This window comes from Myotis lucifugus, unplaced genomic scaffold, assembly GCF_000147115.1.
Source record: "Myotis lucifugus unplaced genomic scaffold, Myoluc2.0 scaffold_30, whole genome shotgun sequence".
Classification (NCBI taxonomy): Eukaryota; Metazoa; Chordata; class Mammalia; order Chiroptera; family Vespertilionidae; genus Myotis; species Myotis lucifugus.
Genome location: NW_005871078.1, coordinates 2,102,238 through 2,121,367, shown reverse-complemented (window position 1 = coordinate 2,121,367; position 19,130 = coordinate 2,102,238).

Genomic DNA, 19,130 nt, shown 5'->3' with positions numbered 1-19,130 from the left:
ACCCATTTAGTCATGAGCTAATTAGTGTAAGAGCCCAGATTCAAAACCTGGTCTGACATCAGAGCCTATGATCATAAACAACTGTCATCTGCTTATAAAGCAGAGCCTCTTACAAGTAGCAAAACAAAATGCTTTGCTTTCCCCAACTTGTCCCTCAGCAACATCAGCTGAAAGTAGAGAGAATAACTCTAGAAGCTTTAAATACTGTACTATTTTAGGTAGAAATGAAGTCTCCTTTAAGGAAGCTTAATGACAGTATTTTGTTCTCTAAAGAGTTGTGCAGCCCCCATTGCTAACCCTGGGGACCCTCAGACAAAGGAAACCCTGAACTTCAATGTAGCTCACTGAGCCATTTTAATTTCTATAGCTACAAACTCATCTCATTGTCAAAATACAACAAAACCAGCCTGTATTTGAGGATCACTTCTATATAGAACAGTTGCTCTGTTGCCTATTAAGTCATTACCCGTATCAGAGCGTACTAAGCTCCTACTCAGATACGGGTGTCACTCTGGGATGGGCTCAGCAGCCCAACCATCACCTCTTCAACTCAAAGGCAGACTATGCTGAACGAAGGACAGATCTTGAGAATGGTTCAGTTCATAGTTTGTGGGCAACTTATTCTACCGAACACATCTCACATGACATTCTGAAGGCAAAAGGAACTGAAGTAATGCAGCCATTAATAAACTTGTCAGACAAAATGGATTACAGCTCAACTCCCAGAACCATAATACGTTGTTATTATTTTTTTACTAAGGTCCTTCAGTTGACTTGCAGCAAATGAAAAAAGAAGATAATAGAATTAATCAGCATTTCTGAGCAATTCTTATGGCCAATATGTCCCCAACAAAAATTTCTTGCAGATAAGCTCAAATAATTAGGGTTCATATGTCACATTGGCTTGTGAAGGCAATCTGCTTCCTACTGAAGGGCAAACATTTTTACTTAACACAAACCCTAGTTCCAATGTAAGACCTGACTGCATTGTTGCTTACATAACAGACCAAGCCACATTTCCATTAGCAACCATTTCTGAAGATTTTAGCTTTTCTTTCAGTTAATTTTAACAAGATTCCAGGAATCTCTGAAATGCTTTCTCTACCTTTTGGAAAAGTATGTTTCGGATGGGGGAGTAATTTAGCAAAGACTGAAAGTATCATTAGAAAATAGTTTTATGACATGTCATGTTTTTGGGACCTGAAGAGTCAAAAGGTTTTTTGAAAGAATCTAATGATATGTGTAAGACAATGTCAAATGGAGCCACTAAATGGAGCCACTACTCAGAAGATAAAAGAAGAGGGCAAATTCCTACACAAGCAACACCTATGACCATCTCCTTGTCTTTCTAAGAAGCTCAAACATGCAGGTGTCTAATCCCTAACAATACCTTTCATGAAGTGCAGCTTTCTTTTTCAGAATTAAAATCTACATTAAAATCTACCCCCCCCCCCCAAATTGCTGGTCATTCTGTTTCTTATGCCTAATTAAAAGAATTCTTAGGGAGAATAAATATGATGATCACATACATAAATATTAGGGATCCTTGAAAGCCTATGGGAGGAACATGTAGGCCTTATTATGCAGGTGTTATGTAATAACAGTTTAATTTATAATAAGACTAGAGGCCCGATGCACGAAAATTCGTGCAAGAGTAGGCCTTCCTTCCCCCGGCTGTCGGCACCGGCTTTCCTCTGCACCTGGGACCCAGGCTTCACCCAGGCCCCTGGCCGCAGGCACCTGGGACCCCAGGCCCAGCTTTGTCAGGAAGGACGTCTGGGATGACATCCGGAAGATGTCTGGTCTATCCGGTTTAATTAGCATATTACCCTTTTATTAGTATAGATTATAAGGGGGAAAAGAATTCAAGATGACCACTAGAATACTACCTAGCCTGCAGATTTTCTGAGCACTGTGAGGAAAATATTCACTGCCACCACCATTGGTGACATTACGAGGAGAAAGTAGGAGAAAATGGGCTGAGGTCTCTGCCATGTTACTCCTAGAAGCCTACCTACTGGTATGGTGGCTTGATCCTCACTGAGTAGATTCTTGTTGGCAATTTTTGCTTGGAGTAGAGGAGAACCAACAGTAAATTTACAGGATGGCCTGAGAATGAATGGACATTTACAGTTTTGCTTTGTTCCAGAAGGTTTTATGTTTTAGATGTTCTTAAAGGGAATATATAGGGACTACTTAACCAAGGTACTTAATGATTTTTTAAAAATTATTTGCTTTTCTGCTCCTTTTTTCTTCCAACTATGAAGGACCCATATTTTACACTGGAATGTATTTTTACGGCAGATAGGGAAGAGGGGCCAAGTTTCAGATGTCTCTTTTCTCTATTTCTTTCCTTTGCCGTAAGGCTTTCTTTATGGAGCTCTCAGTCTTAGGTTTCCATAACCTCCTAATGCAAAACAGGTTAAGAAGAGCAATGAATGTAACAAACCACATGTTGCTTTGCTTTTTTAATTTTTTTTAGGAGGAAAAATCCAGCTTACAAGAAGAGTATGCAAACTTAGCAGTTAACTGAAATTAAAGATGTTCTAAGGGTCTCTTAACCCCAGTCATGGCCATCTTGTAATATTTTTAAATACGAATGAAACATATGATTATGATAAACTCTCATTTTATTTAAAAGCCAAGAGAAGATGTTAAGACCATGGATAACAGTTTAAAAAATTCATTTTGACTTATGAGGAAATCTGCATATTTTCAGTAGGCTAAAGATAAGAGACACAAAAAAATTAAGGATTTCATTGTGAAATCAACACTAGTGCATTCTGAACCCAGGATTAACAATCTATACATGTGGGCTTCCACAGACTTGCATAAATTACTCAAAAATTTTATGGCTCAATTCAGCTGTCAAAGAGAAGAGCCCGCAGACGACACTTCACACCTGTTACTTATCTAGGAAAGTCCTGGGCTTAGTGACTCCCACCTGGATGAGCATGTCCAGACTTCCCTCACACTCATTTTACACAAGGGGGTAGATTCTTTGGAGTGCCAGGTAGTAAAGAAATTAAGACACACTAAAATCCCTGGAATTTTCCCCAAATAGACTATCACCATACAAATCTCACAAAACCATCACAAGAGATGTCCTATTTCAATGTAACACACACACACACACACAGAAAACAATTATGAGCCGCTGACTTCAATATCTAAGAAAGTACTACACCACCAAAAGTAAATAAACAGTAACAGAAATTACGCAAGCTGATTTTTCTTCTGCGTCTTATGGTCGTAGGAAATGGGAATGGGGGCCATAGTGACTCCATTTTGCTTCTTTATCCCTCATCCAAAATCAATACACACCAGAATATTCCCAGCTGCTGGGGTAATTCTCTGCTCTAGGAATCTGTTTTATCCCCACACCTTCTTCATCCCCTAAGGCAAGGTCAAGTGTGAGATTTCTACAACCTCCACAAATCACCTCCCTTTGGTCCTCCCATCATCAATCTGCATATAATTCAAAGTGGGGGGGGGTGGTGGTGGTTGACAAACGTGACTCCTGGCAAAAAAAAAGGCATTAGACAAACATCTATTTTAACGTTTGAGTCTGTGGCAAAAACCAAAACCCACTTTCTTACAAAAATCATAGGTGGACTTTAGAGATTCTATGTAATAATCACACCGAAGTATCCATTCTGCTGATGGTTTATTAAAACAGGAAACGAGATAAGAAAAGTGGGGTCCTAGGAAAAGCGTACATCCTAAGATAGGAGGGCACTTAACAAGCAGGGGATGGTAAGAGCTGATTTCTGCAAACAGCGCCAAGTCAGCTCCGAGGTGCGGCTCCCGGACAGCGTCCTGGGAGTGGTGCCAGGAAAGGAAACTTCTTGTTCAGGGAAATTTGGTGGGCAGAGTACAGGAAAATTGCTTAGTTATAATTCAAGTGTCTTTAGGAATATTCTGGCAGGGAACACAAGGGCACCTGCCTCCAAAAAAAGCACACTTAGTGGGCAGAGAATCTGAATGGAATGGGAGTCACTCAGGAACGGATCCCACAGTCGGGTTGCTTCTCTCTTTGGGTGGCATCCACACGTGATAGGGGCGTTAGGGAGCTATTTTGATGCAAACTCGCCTGTGTTGAAACTACTGAATGATGTTTGTATTAGGATTCCATGGTTGTCAGCAACAGAAACCAAACTAATTCAAGGAGAAAAGGGGTGGGGTGATCATTTACTGTAAGCATCTAGAGGTGTCTCAGGCCACACAGAGCAGGAATGTAACTGAGCTTCAGAAAATGGCTTTGGTTTCAGAAAAGGCAGCCCGCAGAAGTCTAGGCCGTCCAGCGGTTCTCAACCTGTGGGTCGAGACTCCTCTGGGGGTTGAACGACCCTTTCACAGTGGTTGCCTAAATACATCCTGCATATCAGGTATTTACATTATGATTCATAACAGTAGCAAAATTACAGTTATGAAGTAGCAACGAAAATAGTTTTATGGTTGGGGTCACCACAACATGAGGAACTGTATTAAAGGGTCGTGGCATTAGGAAGGTTGAGAACCCCTATGCATAAGACTTAGACTATTTCTCCTCCTTTCTGGTTCACACTTGATGCTTCCCTCCTCGTGGCTCCTCTGACTGTGAGGTTTAAAAAATGGCCACCTTCCAGTTTGGTGGTTAGAACCCAACAAGACTGCGAGGGGCCCACCCTTCACCATGTTTCCATGAAGATAGATGGACTTGGATTGGGGCATGTGTGTTTTGTGGGCTGCGGGCCAGTAATTCCCAGTGAAGGTGGAATTGTTTTGTCTTGCACAAATACTCCAGAAATGTCTATTGAAGAAATGTTAACTATTCTATTTGTAGAATAGGGCAAGAGTATTTGCTATTAGATATGGATGGGAATTAGGTTTTCTACATTAATGGTGATCAAATGCAAGTAATGCTGAGCTGAGTGGCAATCACCTGGAAAGCCTTAAGCTCTACAGATAGATGCCTGGATCACATCCCTGTTGATTTTGATTCAGTTAGGACCCAAACATTTGCACTTCACACTGTCCCCCTAGGTGACTGCAATTTGTAACTGGGCTTAGGAACCATTGGTCTACAGACACCGTTCACTTTAGTAACTAGTTTTCCTAAGACAATGGTAAATTTGTGGAATGAAAAAGTTTTCACAGTGTAGTTAAGTCAATGCAAAACTCTACCTGCACACTCCAATCATCAATATTGCTCACGAAGCAGTCATGTTGATGAGGGGATTGTGGATCTCTTTTATGAAAAGTTCTGAGGAACTACATTTCATTTAAGAGATTTAAAGCGCCCCCCCCTTGGTAAAGATGTCTTTCTCAAGTGAAAGCTGACTTCCTTTTTACTCTGTCAGGTGAAACTATTCTGGCTTGTGGTGTTGGTTTTAATCCACAAAACCTTTGAAAACTATGGTTTCTTATGCATTGAAGACTAAAAAAAAACAACAACATGAAATGAGAAATTTAGAAATTAAAGCCAATTCACATCTAAAATTTAAACCCATTATTGTGGGGGTATGCAATGCTTGGTTTTAATTATGCACAGTTCCTGCAATTTCACCGCATCCCCTATGCATAAGCGGCACATGCATGAAGCTTTTGAGGCAAGTGCTGCTCCCACTGATGTAACTGCTGCCCCACTGTTGAAACTTGCTGCCGGGCAGCTGCCGTCTCCTGAGTTTTGAATGTTCACTAGCATCCCAGCACATGGACACATAGCAGGCAGATCACAGGTCATTTGGGGGGACAGGGGTTATTTACTGAAAATACATAAGCAGATCAAGTTGTGGAGGCAAAGCAGGAAAACAATAAATCATACGGTCCTTACAGACATAAGCTGGGAAGGTGTTTGAACCCTTTTGAACTAAACAGACTCTAATTCACTGGAGAGTCATGTCTTGGCAGAGGACAGAAAGGTTTCCCCTATCCCACAACTTATTTGCCCCAAAGTGACAACCGACAATTGGTTCACAACTGTGTCTCTTGCTCTTCTCTGCTACAGTATTTTCCCTTTCTTCCAGCACCAGTCCTATAGCTTTTCTCGTGCCCAGACTTCTGATTTGATGAATGCATGGGAGAATTTTTCCTGAGCTATTATGACATTCGTGTGAGGAGGAACTAACCTCTAATCCCATCACACCCATCAGTGAAGCAGAGCCTACAAGAGGTTGATGGACATTTCCAAAGCCAGCACATCTGTGTTGATTTAATGCAGAGAGATAGAAGATGACTGGTGGCTGGTCATGTGAACGATGATACATGAACTTATCACTGAGCTGAATCACATATTGACAGTATAATTTTTCCTCATTAGCCAAGGTAAGTACATATCTGCGGATACACAGCAGGATATGATGACGACTCCTGCTCCCGTGTGATTTTTATCAGGATATGAAATGCAATTATGTTCGTCTCATTTGAATTAATCCATCAATTAGTCACTTTTGGGTTTTATAAAAGTTAACTGTATAAGCAAACAAAAGTGAACAAAATATATTTTAAATATGTTTTTATTGATTTTCAGAGAGAGGAAGGGAGAAGGGGAGAGAGAGATAGAAACATCAATGATGAGAAATGATGAGAGAGAAACATTGATGGATTGCCTCCAGCATGCCCCCTACTGGGGATCAAGCCTGCAACCGAGTCATGTGCCCTGACCAGGAATCGACCTGTGACCTCCTGGTTCATGGGTCGACACTCAACCACTGAGCCACAGGTATATTAATGATGACTGAGTACACCACGTTTGCATTTAAAAAAAAATTAATGAAAAAGATAATCCTTCTTTTGAAAGTAGAAATGAGAAGTATGGAGAATGTGGCTCTGAGGAGGAGGAAACTGGAAAGGACAGGGGGTGGGGTATTGGCCCTAGACTAAGTATTTTTATAAAGGATCCTCATATTCTATTGCTTTAGGGCACTATGAACTTTATTATATGGTAATAATCTTAGCACAACATACTTTCCTGTTAGAATATTATGTACCATTACCTTAAACTTTCTTGGCTTAAAATTGAAGTATGCCTGAACATTATGTGTAATGTAATTCCCACAAATGAGCTACTGTTTGGGAAAAGGAAAAAAAAAGGCAAATGGTAATAAATCTGAAAATCCCTACTGCAATGTTCAGGATAACCTTTATTGGTCTGGGCTCAACAGTTGTAGACATAGATATACAACATATACCAAATTAGAAGTGTTAAAATTCATCAACGGAACTCATTGATAAAGAACTGTCGCATAAATAGCTTTATTCTTTAGAGCTTTGTTTATTATTGAGAGCTATTCTAAATAGCTTTATTCTTTTTAAAAAAATAATTCTTTATTGTTGAAAGTATTATATATGTCCCCTTTTCCCCCTCAATGACTGCCTCCAGCCCGCCCGGGCCCCCTGCCCTAGGCACTCACCACCCCATTGTTTGTCCATGGGCCATGCATATATGCATACAAGGTCCTTGGCTGATTACCTCCTATCCACCCACCACACTTCCCCGCCTTCCCTCTGAGATTCCACACTCTGTTCCATGTGACTGTGTCTCTGGATCCACTCCATTCATCAGTTTATTTCATTACTTAGATTCCACATATGAGTGAGATCATGTGATACTGACTGACTTATTTCACTTAGCATGATATCTACATGGAGGGACCTGGACCTGGAGACCTGGCTTTATTCTTTATGTGTGTGTTTAAAGGAAAAACAATAGGGAGAGAAATCTGCTTTAGGTCAAACACGTGGGAAGTATCTCCAAATTGCCCGGCTTCAAAACACAGATGGGCAGAAAGCAGCACAAAGAAGGAGAGATGCAGTGGTGGAGTGGGGCGCCTTCAGGGTCCTCGGTGGCTGCTGGCTGCAATGCTCCACTCTGAGTCTTGGATGGAGGGGGAGGGCGGGCTCCTCACTGTGATTCTGCTTCTGCTTAGACAGTGGTTCTCAACCTTCCTAATGCCGCGACCCTTTAATACAGTTCCTCATGTTGCGGTGACCCCCAATTTCATTGTTACAAATTGAACATAATTAAAGCACAGTGATTAACCACAAAAACAATATGTTATTATATATGTGTTTTCCGATGGTCTTAGGTGACCCCTGTGAAAGGGTTGTTTGACCCCCAAAGGGGTCTCGACCCACAGGTTGAGAACCGCTGGCTAGGAGGACCTGGCCCTGTCGGGGCTTAGTTTTTCATCCACAAAATGGTAGGTGATCTGCAAGATCCTTGGCTGTGAAATCCTGTAACTCGCTGATTTCTTCAGTCTAGAAAACCTAGAAACAGGGGTCAGCTGTATGCAGAGGGGCTGCTTTAAACAAAAGGCTATTTTAGAACGTGTGGCTACACCCCAGCGTGGTGGAGAACAAACAATTGCATTTATTCCCTCGGAGAGCAGCAGCCGGTGGGGGCGGGGCCCTGCCTTACAGGGAGGCCCACAGAAGCGCTGGGCCTGGAAGTCTAAGCAGCCACTGGAGCCCTTTTTGTCGCTTGGGGGTTTAGACAGTATAGAACCGCAAATGAAAGTTCCCAGGCATGTGCCCTCAACTCTCCCCCTCATCTGCAGCTCCTTAGTCTGAAGTGGAAAATTCTATTTTGGGAAACCATCTAGAGATGCACTGAGGCTAACGTGAAGGAAAAGTTGGAAAGGAAACCCAGACATAAAATATGGAAACTCCCAAAGCACTGTTGAAAAAGGAGAGCGCAATTCTTCCTTTAAAGTCCAGAAAAAAAACGTCACCTGTCGCTTCCTACCATAGTCAGTTCACCCTTAATTGTCTCTTTGATGCCTTGGGCTGGAAGCCTTGGGAAGGTGGTGAACAAGACTGCCTTGCTTAGGGCAGCATCTGAGAATTGCCCAACACCTGCCACTTAGTAACAACTGACCAAGGTTTGTTGAGTGACTAAATGGCTGAATGATGAATGCAGTTAATATTATGAGAATATCCACGATGCAGAACACTAGAGATATTAAAGTGTCAATGAAAAAATGACTAAATGACTACCATTTATTCTCTATGTCTACATTCTGTTCTACCAATGGCCTTTCCTAAGAAATGACTCAGGCCATTTGGTCTGAAAGATAATCAAGGTCATTTTTCAGTTGGAAAGTGTAACATTTCTTGAAGAAGTCTTAGCGGTTCATTAGCATTTTATTCCTGGTGTAAGGAACCTCATTTCAGGAGTAAATAAATGATTCCCCCAGATGAATGCTATTTTCCCCCCAAATCTTTACTGAGGTGGGGGAGTGGGCCATTTTTATCTTTGTAAAAGGGAGCCCACAGCCCACATCTGTGTTAATACAGAAGAACTTAAAAAAACACACAACACCTTTATTTACATGCCTAGCAACAACATTAACCTACGACAGCAACCTGCTCGGACACTAACCTGCTCCGTTAAGAGCTCCAATAAAAAGGTTGTGTGATAAAAACGCCAAGGCTTGCTTATCTGAAAAGATTCTTCCTAGTTCAAAGGGTCAGTTTCACACCAGGGTCTCTAGTCTTATCAGCAGGCTCCTCAGAGCCTTGCCTCGGGAAACAAAGGGTTCTCCCCACCGGCATGACAATGGTACAATCAGCAGACACTTCAAAAGAAGCAGGCACGCACGGAGGGTGCCCCGAGTTCGCCCCTCACTGCGATACTGGATACTGCGATGTTTACACACGCCTTCCAACCGCTCAGCCCACAACTAAGGCCAGGCAGGATAGTCAAGGGCACTGCACCCGCGGAGTAGACAAGGACTCTCAGTCTTTACCAATAAACACCGTGTTCTCAAGACAGCATCTCATTATGCCACTTGGGTGAGGAAGCTGGGGGGGGGGGGAGCTTCGGGGCTGATGAGAGAGAGAGAAAGAGAGAGAGAAAGAGAGAGAGAGAGAGAGAGAGAGAGAGAGAGAGAAGTATATCTGCACATAACCCAGAATAATCTGCAGGTGTCCTCGTGGATTTTGCAGATGTGGATAAAAATAAGAATAAAAGACTATCCTGGCTTGCAGGATGCTAAGAAGAAGCCTACAGGTATGAGGGTAACAGAAAAGAATTTATTTATTTATTTAAAATATATTTTATTGATTTTTTACAGAGAGGAAGGGAGAGGGATAGAGAGTTAGAAACATCAATCAGCTGCCTCCTGCACACCCCCTACTGGGGATGTGCCCGCTACCAAGGTACATGCCCTTGACTGGAATCGAACCTGGGACCCTTCAGTCTGCAGGCTGACGCTCTATCCACTGAGCCAAACCGGTTAGGGCGAAAAGAATTTATTGACTTCCCTGTGAGGCCTGCCCTGTGGGGAGGGCTCTCATCTGTTGGCCTTTTTGTTTAACTTCCCTGAAAATAAAAAACAAATACTGCCTTTCCCAAATCAGGTTCCACAGGAGAAGGGGTATAGAAATCCACTATCTGTGAAAGTGATTGAACAGCTCACCTGTGAGGTTCCCCAGCCCTTCCTTGGAGATAGGTATTAGAGACATGTAAAAATAATATTATTTCACAGAAACCCAGGCACCCAGGTCCTGGAAGCAGGAGGCCAAACGAAGAACAGCTTGATCTCGTTCGGATCAAAGGTTAAGTTGTAAGGTTTTCTTTCTTTCTCAAAGCCTGCGCTTTGTACATTCCAGGGTATCAAGGGTGTTTTAAAAACAAGCAAACAGCCTCCCATTATTACAGGGAATCCTTTGTACTTTGCAAAGCGCTTGGTGGCCTTGCTAAGGACCAACCAGACTGTGAGGCCTGGGAAGCCAGCATCTGTATCTGATTCTCCTGTATACCATCCCTCTGCCCACACTGGGGCTGTGCTATTCAAGCAACCTTGTTTTTTTCCAGTTTCCTGTATTCAACCCCAATGATGTGCTTGAATGCCCAACAGGATGGTCTTACTACTAAACCAAATAAACAGTTCAAAGTTCCCAGAGAGTTGGACAGATTGGTTTTGTCAAGAAATAATCTGAACAAGCATTTTAGTGTGCCTACTGTGTGTCCACCCTATTGAAAATCGCATCTCCTGCCCTCCCTCTGCCCACATGCCTCATCTCTTGTTCCTGAGTTGTTTATCTTCATAGAGCCCATCCCCATGTGACAGACTACTGCGTATTTTACATCATCATCTGTTTGGCCTCTGTCTCTGTCCTTACCCCCCACACAACTGGAATGTAAGCTTCATGAAGGCAAGGATTTCTGTTGGTTTTGTTCACTGACGAAGCTCTAGAACCTGGTGCATAATAGGTACTCACTTAATATTTGTCTCGTAAATGCATATAAGAAACTACGTTGGACAAGGGGGTGCAAAGATGAGTGAGAGCTGCTCTTTGCCTGGAGGTCACTCACTATCCACTCCCTATTTATAGACCGTCTATGCTTTCTTCACTTTTTCCCCTCCCTCAAAGCTTTAGTGTGTCTCTTTAAACGAATTATTATACAATAAAGCATGGATACCATCCTGTTGTATATTAGGAAGCTATTCAATAATGCACACATAGCAGCCCCAAGACTGTAACCATTCCAAAATACATTTGTTGCTTTTTGAAATCCTTTGAGGCGTCATCATTGCAATAAAATAGTCCAACAGTTGTACAGTATACAAATATATCCCCAAATCATGAAACATTAATGGCCTAATAAAAGCAATTAGTTTCAGGTTGCAGCAACTGAAACTCTGTTGTCTATTCTGGGATTTAAGAACCTTTTATTTTCTGCATTTCATATTTTCCTCTGCATGTGCCGGGGAAACTATGAAATCCTCATGGTTCTTCAGAAGAAAGATCATCATCTTTTTATCTGAGTCTCTTGTCAGGGTTCCCATAAGAAATAGTTACACAAATACAGCTTAATCGTTGTTACAAAAGAATGATTTCACTAACAAGTGCAGCTCAACAGAAACACCCTGGGAAACGCAAGGGCTGATGAGTTAAAATGAAATCAGAACAATTTATTTTATGTGTCAAAGGACTTGTCAACTTGAAAGATACACATTCCCAAACTACACTAAGAACAAAGTATCTGCCTATTCCATTTTCCAAATTTCTTTGTAAAATCTAATTTCATTGAAATGACACAAGCACATCGTTTAAAAAGCAAACAATTTTCAAAGACTTGTTTTGAAAAAGAGCAGTCCCTGATCCTCCCTTTTCTGCTTCCCAAAGGCAACCACGTTCATCTCTTTTTACTGTTTCTTTGACCTTTTATCTCTTCTCTACAGACCACAGAGATGTTACTCCTTTGATTTCATTTTCCTTTCTAACCTATTCTCGATTAGCTTCTACACTCATTCAGCCCCATGCACCCTTATCCTGGGAGGTAAACTTGCTGAAACATTGCATGCCTGATATGACCCAATACAATGCCTTCATCGCATCAGGAAGACACTGGTTTTAGTGTTCAAGTTATCTAAATTCATAGCATCAGGCATATTTGAGGACAGATATGTTGATAACACTATGATTGTCTGCCTGCTGACAAGGATGATTTTTCATACCCTGGAAAATTTCTCATTTTTTCAACTGAAGTGTCTTTCCCTAAGAAGTACAAACAATAAACATACAACATGTTGAAATCCATATGTTGTCGATTTATTTTTTAACAAAGCAATGGTTATTCAAGTTCTGACACTAACAACAGCTGCCAACGTTTGAAAGTGTTAAAAATAGTTCAGTGGTCCTTAATGTTTCTATATTTGTCCTTGCATCTGTCTTCCAATTTTAAAACTACAACACTATTGAATTCAAGTACATTAAAGTTCTAAGATACATTTTAATCCCATTTTTATTTAAAACTGACTGTATTCAATATTAGTGTCCAACTGAATGATTTTGAAATGTATTTGGGGTAGCTATCTACTGATTGAGGCAGGAGTAATCTTATATTTCTCAAAGAATTAGCAATACTATCCCTCTAGCCTTCTGAAAAGCTGTAAAGTGTACTTAGTTACAATAATCTTGGAGCCTTGGCTCATATGGCAGCTTTGCCACTTACTAGCTGTACCACTTCCCTATGCCTCTATATCCTAATCTCTGAAATGCGGGCAACGATAGTGCCTACCTCGTAATGTTGATGTGGCAATAAAAGTGGCCATTCATATAAAGCACCATGCCTGCTATGAAATGCACTGTGGCTTCATAACTAATAATCCTCCACTTTATTTGGGAGAATCAGACCTGAAATGTTAAAAGAAGGGTTACATCATTTCTCACTAACCTTCATAATCCTCAGTTAGTAATCATTATTATCTTTAATATTGAAAAATATCTTCAACATGACAAATTCTTAAATAGCATTAGTTAGGGAACCAAACTGTTGCTTCCACTGTGTAGTTAACAGGCATTTTTTGAATTTTTAGCATTAGCTTTAGACTTTTACCAAATAGAAGAGCTACTTCAGACTTTCGTGGCTAACGTACTTGACCAACTTCACCCCTCCTCTGGGTGAATATTGGTCAGTGGTGGTGACAGCAACAAAACAGCATCCCTGCACCTGGTGACATGGCCTGTTCTCGTGGTCCGTCCACAGCCGGATGAACATTCCCATGAGACTGCTCTGCACAATTCCAGACCAGAGGTAGGGCAGGTGAGGAGGCACCTCGAGAAAGAGTGATCAAAAAGGTGGGCTGACGTGGGGCAGCTTGAAAATAAGGCAGAACTCTGACTGAACTCTGAGTGTTTGAATCCAATGCTTACTTTAGTTAGCAACTTAAATGACTTTAAAGGAAGACCTATGTGTTTCAGCAACAGAGGCATACGTTTGAGAGAAATTCAGAAATACGGATCTAAACCAGAATTCCTCAGTCTTCCTCTCCCTTTCAGTAGCAGTAGCCCAGTGTGGTACATTTCACCCACAACACTCCTTCCCGGAGTTCTGGAGTTCTCATACGTCACACCCTCCCAGCAAACCACTTTGTGTAGGGTAACCATCTATCGCATATGCTCTGGAAAATCCTACTCTGTGCCTCCTTTTGAGGTAAAAATACTGCGAGCATCCTCTTCCACCCTCTCAAGTGTCCAGCTTTGGATGATAAATGATAAGGGCACTCCATATCTAAGAGTCACCACGTTTGTGGTGGACCTGGAGTTATAGAAGGAAGAGAGGAATATGGGATCTCCACAGGGGGACAGATGAAGTCCCCCAGTCACACTGGCAACCTAACCCTTTGCAATGCTTTACCAACATAACCTAAAATGTAGAGAAGAAAGAGGTAGGACCCAGGTGGACAATGTGCATGAGAAGAATATTGACAGTGGACTCTGCAGTAGGACAGACCTGGGTTCCAATGCTGACCATTCTATTAACTAACTTCATGATGTGGGGAAAGTCATTTCGTTCCCTCTTAGCCTGGTGTTCCTCTGCTACACAACAGAAACGTAAAATCCCCTTCACCACGTTGTGTTGAGAACTTAAAGAGATGATGTATGAGAAGTGCTCAGCACTCTGGGGAGAAACTGTGAAGAGGACAACGCCAAACAGTCCTTTCTATTATTATAATTGACTGAGGCTTCAATTTACGTGTTATCTCCATTAACCTAACAATGCACTTTCAAGTCAAAAGGTTTTTCAATTTAAATAAAGTTCTCTAATTTAGGCAGAGGCTCAAACTGTTGATTAAATTGGTTGGTTAACAATATAGTGGGGTATTACAAACCTAAATGTGACCTTCAAAGAAATTTCAATATGTGCTCACTTTGAATCAGATAAAATGTCAAGATGTGGCAGTGTGTGCTTAAATCTAATGAGGGAAGAATAAATGAGTTAAAAATATACCTTATAATCTATCTGGACAATTTATATTGTATTAACATGAATATGGATTCATTGAAAGTAAAAAAATGTGGCAAAAATCCTTAAAAGTCTCATTTTGAGGAACACTTTATTTCTTTACTAATTATAGAGTTCATGGATGAAGGGAAATACCTTTAAAATTAAAATGTAATTCAATTTCAAAATGGTTATGACAGAATGTAGTTAAAAGTGGTAACAGTATAAGTGAACTAACCAGCTAAACTTCAAAAGCAATGGTCTTCTTGCAATCTGTCCCATTTCTCCCAGCACTGAGAATGTCTCCTATAAAAACCATCCATACATATAAAAGCCAAGCGACCAATGGAACGACTGAACGACCGGTCGCTATGACACGCACTGTGGTGGCCGACTGGCCCGATTGGGGCCCCGATCGCCCCTGCGGCCTCTCCCCTCACCTATCGGCCCCCATCAAGGTGGGCTGGCTGGACTCCACCCGTGCATGAATTTGTGCACCGGGCCTCTAGTATCTATATAAACCAACAATGAAGAGTGAGACACTTACCTTCAGAACAACCTAATTTGGTTTTAGTTGCCTAACTATTTCAAGTGAAATCAGGGGTTTTGAGAAATGCCATTGTATTCTTTGCTTCTACAACTAGAATAATGTGGAATTAAATGACTATAGAGTCCACTGCAACAGAACCAGATCAAACCATGGCAAATTTTACTGATTTTTTTTTTCTCAGCTAACTAATTCAGGCTGCATCTTGGCCCTGATATTTACAAGTTTGGTATTGCAAATCTGGTTTTTAAATTATATCACAGCACAGTCCACAGAATTAGCACCTCATATGCCAAGAGAAAGTATAGTTATCTGAAAATGTGTCATGTTTTAATAAATGTAATATGTGGTCAAAAAATATACCCTAAAAAATTGAAAACGAGAGCCATGTACACATGGCAGGATTTGAGCCTGGGTTGTATTCATGCTCCTCTCCTTGGCACCCCATGTTTCCTTGGCAACCCATGTAGCATTTTGCCACAGGAAACCCACCACTGCACCAAGTGAGTTTTATTACTTTGGTGGCTGGATAAAGTTTTGTGTTTTTCCATTACCAAGTAAAATATTTAAAAGAAGAAATTGGGAAGGTTATTTTAAAGTTAATATGTTACATAAACTGGATCTTGAGGGATCCAGGAATCCTCAGTGAGCTCTCGTGGAGGAAGCATGTTTTATGGTACTCCATCCATTTTATCCTTAGCCACTTAAATATAAAGACTACCCGTGTCCCAAGCAGTCCATGTCCGTTGAGTGGTGTTTCTAAAAGTAGTTTGGTGTGTTTTTTTAAAGTCCCCTTTAAACCTAGAATAGGCATTTAAAGGTTAATTAGGTTGCCCATCTTCTTTATTTCCCTCTAGCCCAATTTATATAGAGGCACAACCCTTGAATTTTGAACAAGACAAGTAGGAAAGTGGGTCTTTTCATGGCTCCTTTACAAAGAGGTCACCTGGTAAATATTTCAACAAACTACTTTTCACACTAGTGCATTTGTTCCCAACCTTATTTGCAATAATAGGCTGGGAACTGCTAGAAGCAATGAATTTTCACATGCATGTCTTTCACATATTCAGTGTTACAGACGGCTCAAGGGATGCCCAACTATAAATATGAGCCTTCTGGGTGCACTGAAGGGTAAAAATCTGGAGTCACGTTATGTAGTACAGGTGGAAATACATCAATAAACACAGTCAAAACAGGTGATCTGGATAAACCTGCAAATCTTATCTATGTGAAAACTTACCCAGTAGGACCCTCCTATCCCTTACTTAAATGAAATTAAACCTTGCCAATCACAAAGTTCAGGATAAAGATCTTTGATGTCAAACAGCATTCTGAAGCAATTTTTTATTAACTAGGCATCTTGTAAATAACATTTATCTTCAAAGTATCAAACACAGTACCCATTCCCAGGTAAACAGTGAGAGTTCAGGAACAACTGTGTTGAATTAATTTGACCCTAAGCATTATTTCCTCTGAAATATATTTTAACATTTTAATTGAATTGACCATGGCTTCACTGAGCCAATCAAAGGTACTTCCTATCTTTAAGCTAATTTTATTTTCATTAAAATAGCCTATGCAATATAGGTAATTTGAAACAGCAAGTACCTCCACAATACAGCAGCTCTACAAAATGTTTTGTATATAGAATATCTGATTATGACAATCAAGGCTATTCTGAAGCAATGTGTGTTATAGGAAAACAACCGGAAAGTATAAGCACCTGAATTTTAGCTATGTAACCTTGGTTGTTTTTTCATAATTTTTCTACTAATCCAATAGTATTTAAAGTTTTCCTGAAATAATAAAAGGAGGGTCAAAATTAAACCATGGAGTAAAAATTGTTGGTAATAACCATTGTTTACATTTGCACATTTATCTTAAATTTCTTCTACATCAGATATGATCATTTCTAGAACAGATGTTTGTTTGGAAGATAGCGAAGCAGGCATTATGGTTAAGAACATGGGTCTGTCCCTGGTCAGAGTGTTGGCCCATGCACCAAAGGGTCACAGGTCCAAATCCTGGTCAAGGGCACATACCTGAGTTGCAAGTTCAAGCCCGGCCCTGGTTGGAGCACATGCGGGAGGCAACCAATCATGTGTCTCTTTCACCTCGATGTGTCTCTCTCTCTCACCCCCTGTATCCCCCTCCACTCTCTCTAAAAATCAATGGAAAAAATATCCTTGGGTGAGGATTTAAAAAATAAATAAAAGAACACGTTTCTGGAATCACAGAAACTTGGCAGCTTTGGCAGCTTTGCCACTCACTAATGGTGCCACCTCCTTGTTGCCTCCACTTCTTGTTCTCTAAAACAGGGGCAATAGTAGAACCTACATCATAATGTTGTTGATGTGAGCAAAGAAAATAAATAATACATACAAAGCACCATGCCCGCCACATGTAAGTGCTCAACAGATGTTAAATGTCAGTATTATCAATGGACCAAAGTCCATCACAAAGGACAAGGAGGGGACAACTGCCTCTTCCCAAGAAGATAATGTAGAGCATTTGAGCGGTCTTCTGTTTAAAATAGAATGATCTTAAGTGTTGGAAACATGTATCAGAGGCTCTAGCATTTTAAAATACCAATATATGTGGTGCAAAGCTAAGATAGCTATATCTTTTTAAAAATATTTTTTAATTGATTTTTAGAGCGAGAGGAAGGTAGAGGGAGAGAAACATTGATTGGCTGCCTCCCGTATGCACCCCAACCGAAAAGGGCAAAACTATGGAGACAGTAAAAGATCAGTGGTTGCCAGAGGTGGGGTTGGGGGGAGGGATAAAGAGAGCACAAAAGATTTTCAGGGTAGTGAAACTATTTTGCATGACACAATAATGATGGATATACACTGAGTGGCCAGATTATTATGACCACCCCATCAGTACTTCGTTGGGCCACCTTTTGCCTTCAATACTGGGGTGATTCTTCTTGGCATTGACTCCACAAGATGTTGAAAGGTGATGCGAGGAATCTGACACCATGTCTGATGAATAGCACTGTCCAGTTCTGTGAGATTTGATGGCTGTGGAACCAGCTGCCTGATGGCTCTTTTAACTTCATCCCACAAATGCTCAATTGGATTGAGATCTGGTGATTGTGGGGGTCACCTAAGCAAGGTAAAGTCTCCCTCATGTTCTTGAAACCACTTCTGCACAATACGAGCACCGTGGCATGGCGTATGGTCTTGTTGGAAGAAGCCACCTCCATTGGGATATGCCATCAACATGATAGGATGAACTTGATCAGCAATGATACTTAGGTATGTTGTGCTGTTCAGATATTGTTCCACGTGAATTAAAGGGCCCAAATCATGCCAGGAAAACATGCCCCAAACCATAACACTGCCCCCAGCAGTTTGAAGGGTTGTACTCATGCATGTGGGGTGCATGCTTTCATGCTGTTTCCACCAAATTCTCACTCTGCCATCTGCATGATGCAACTGGAAATGTGATTCATCAGACCACATGACTTTTTTCCAATGCTCGACTGTCCAATCCTTGTGTTCCTGTGCTTGGGTAACTGTCGTGGTAAACAACCTGCTTCCCTATTTATAATGGTGTGGCCCTCTAGCTAATTTGCTTACAAACGTCAGGTGGTCATAATAATCTGGCCACTCAGTGTATGTCACTATACATTTGTCTAGAATGTACAACCACAAGAGTAACTCCTAATGTAAACTATGGACTTTGGGTGATTATGATGTGTCAATGCAGGTTCATCAATTGTAACCAATGTGCCACTTTGGTGGGGGATGTTGATGATGGGGAAGATTATACATGTGTGGAGACAGGAAGTCTGTGGGAAATTTCTATATAGTACCTTCCTCTCAATTTTGCTGTGAACCTAAAACTGCTCTAAAA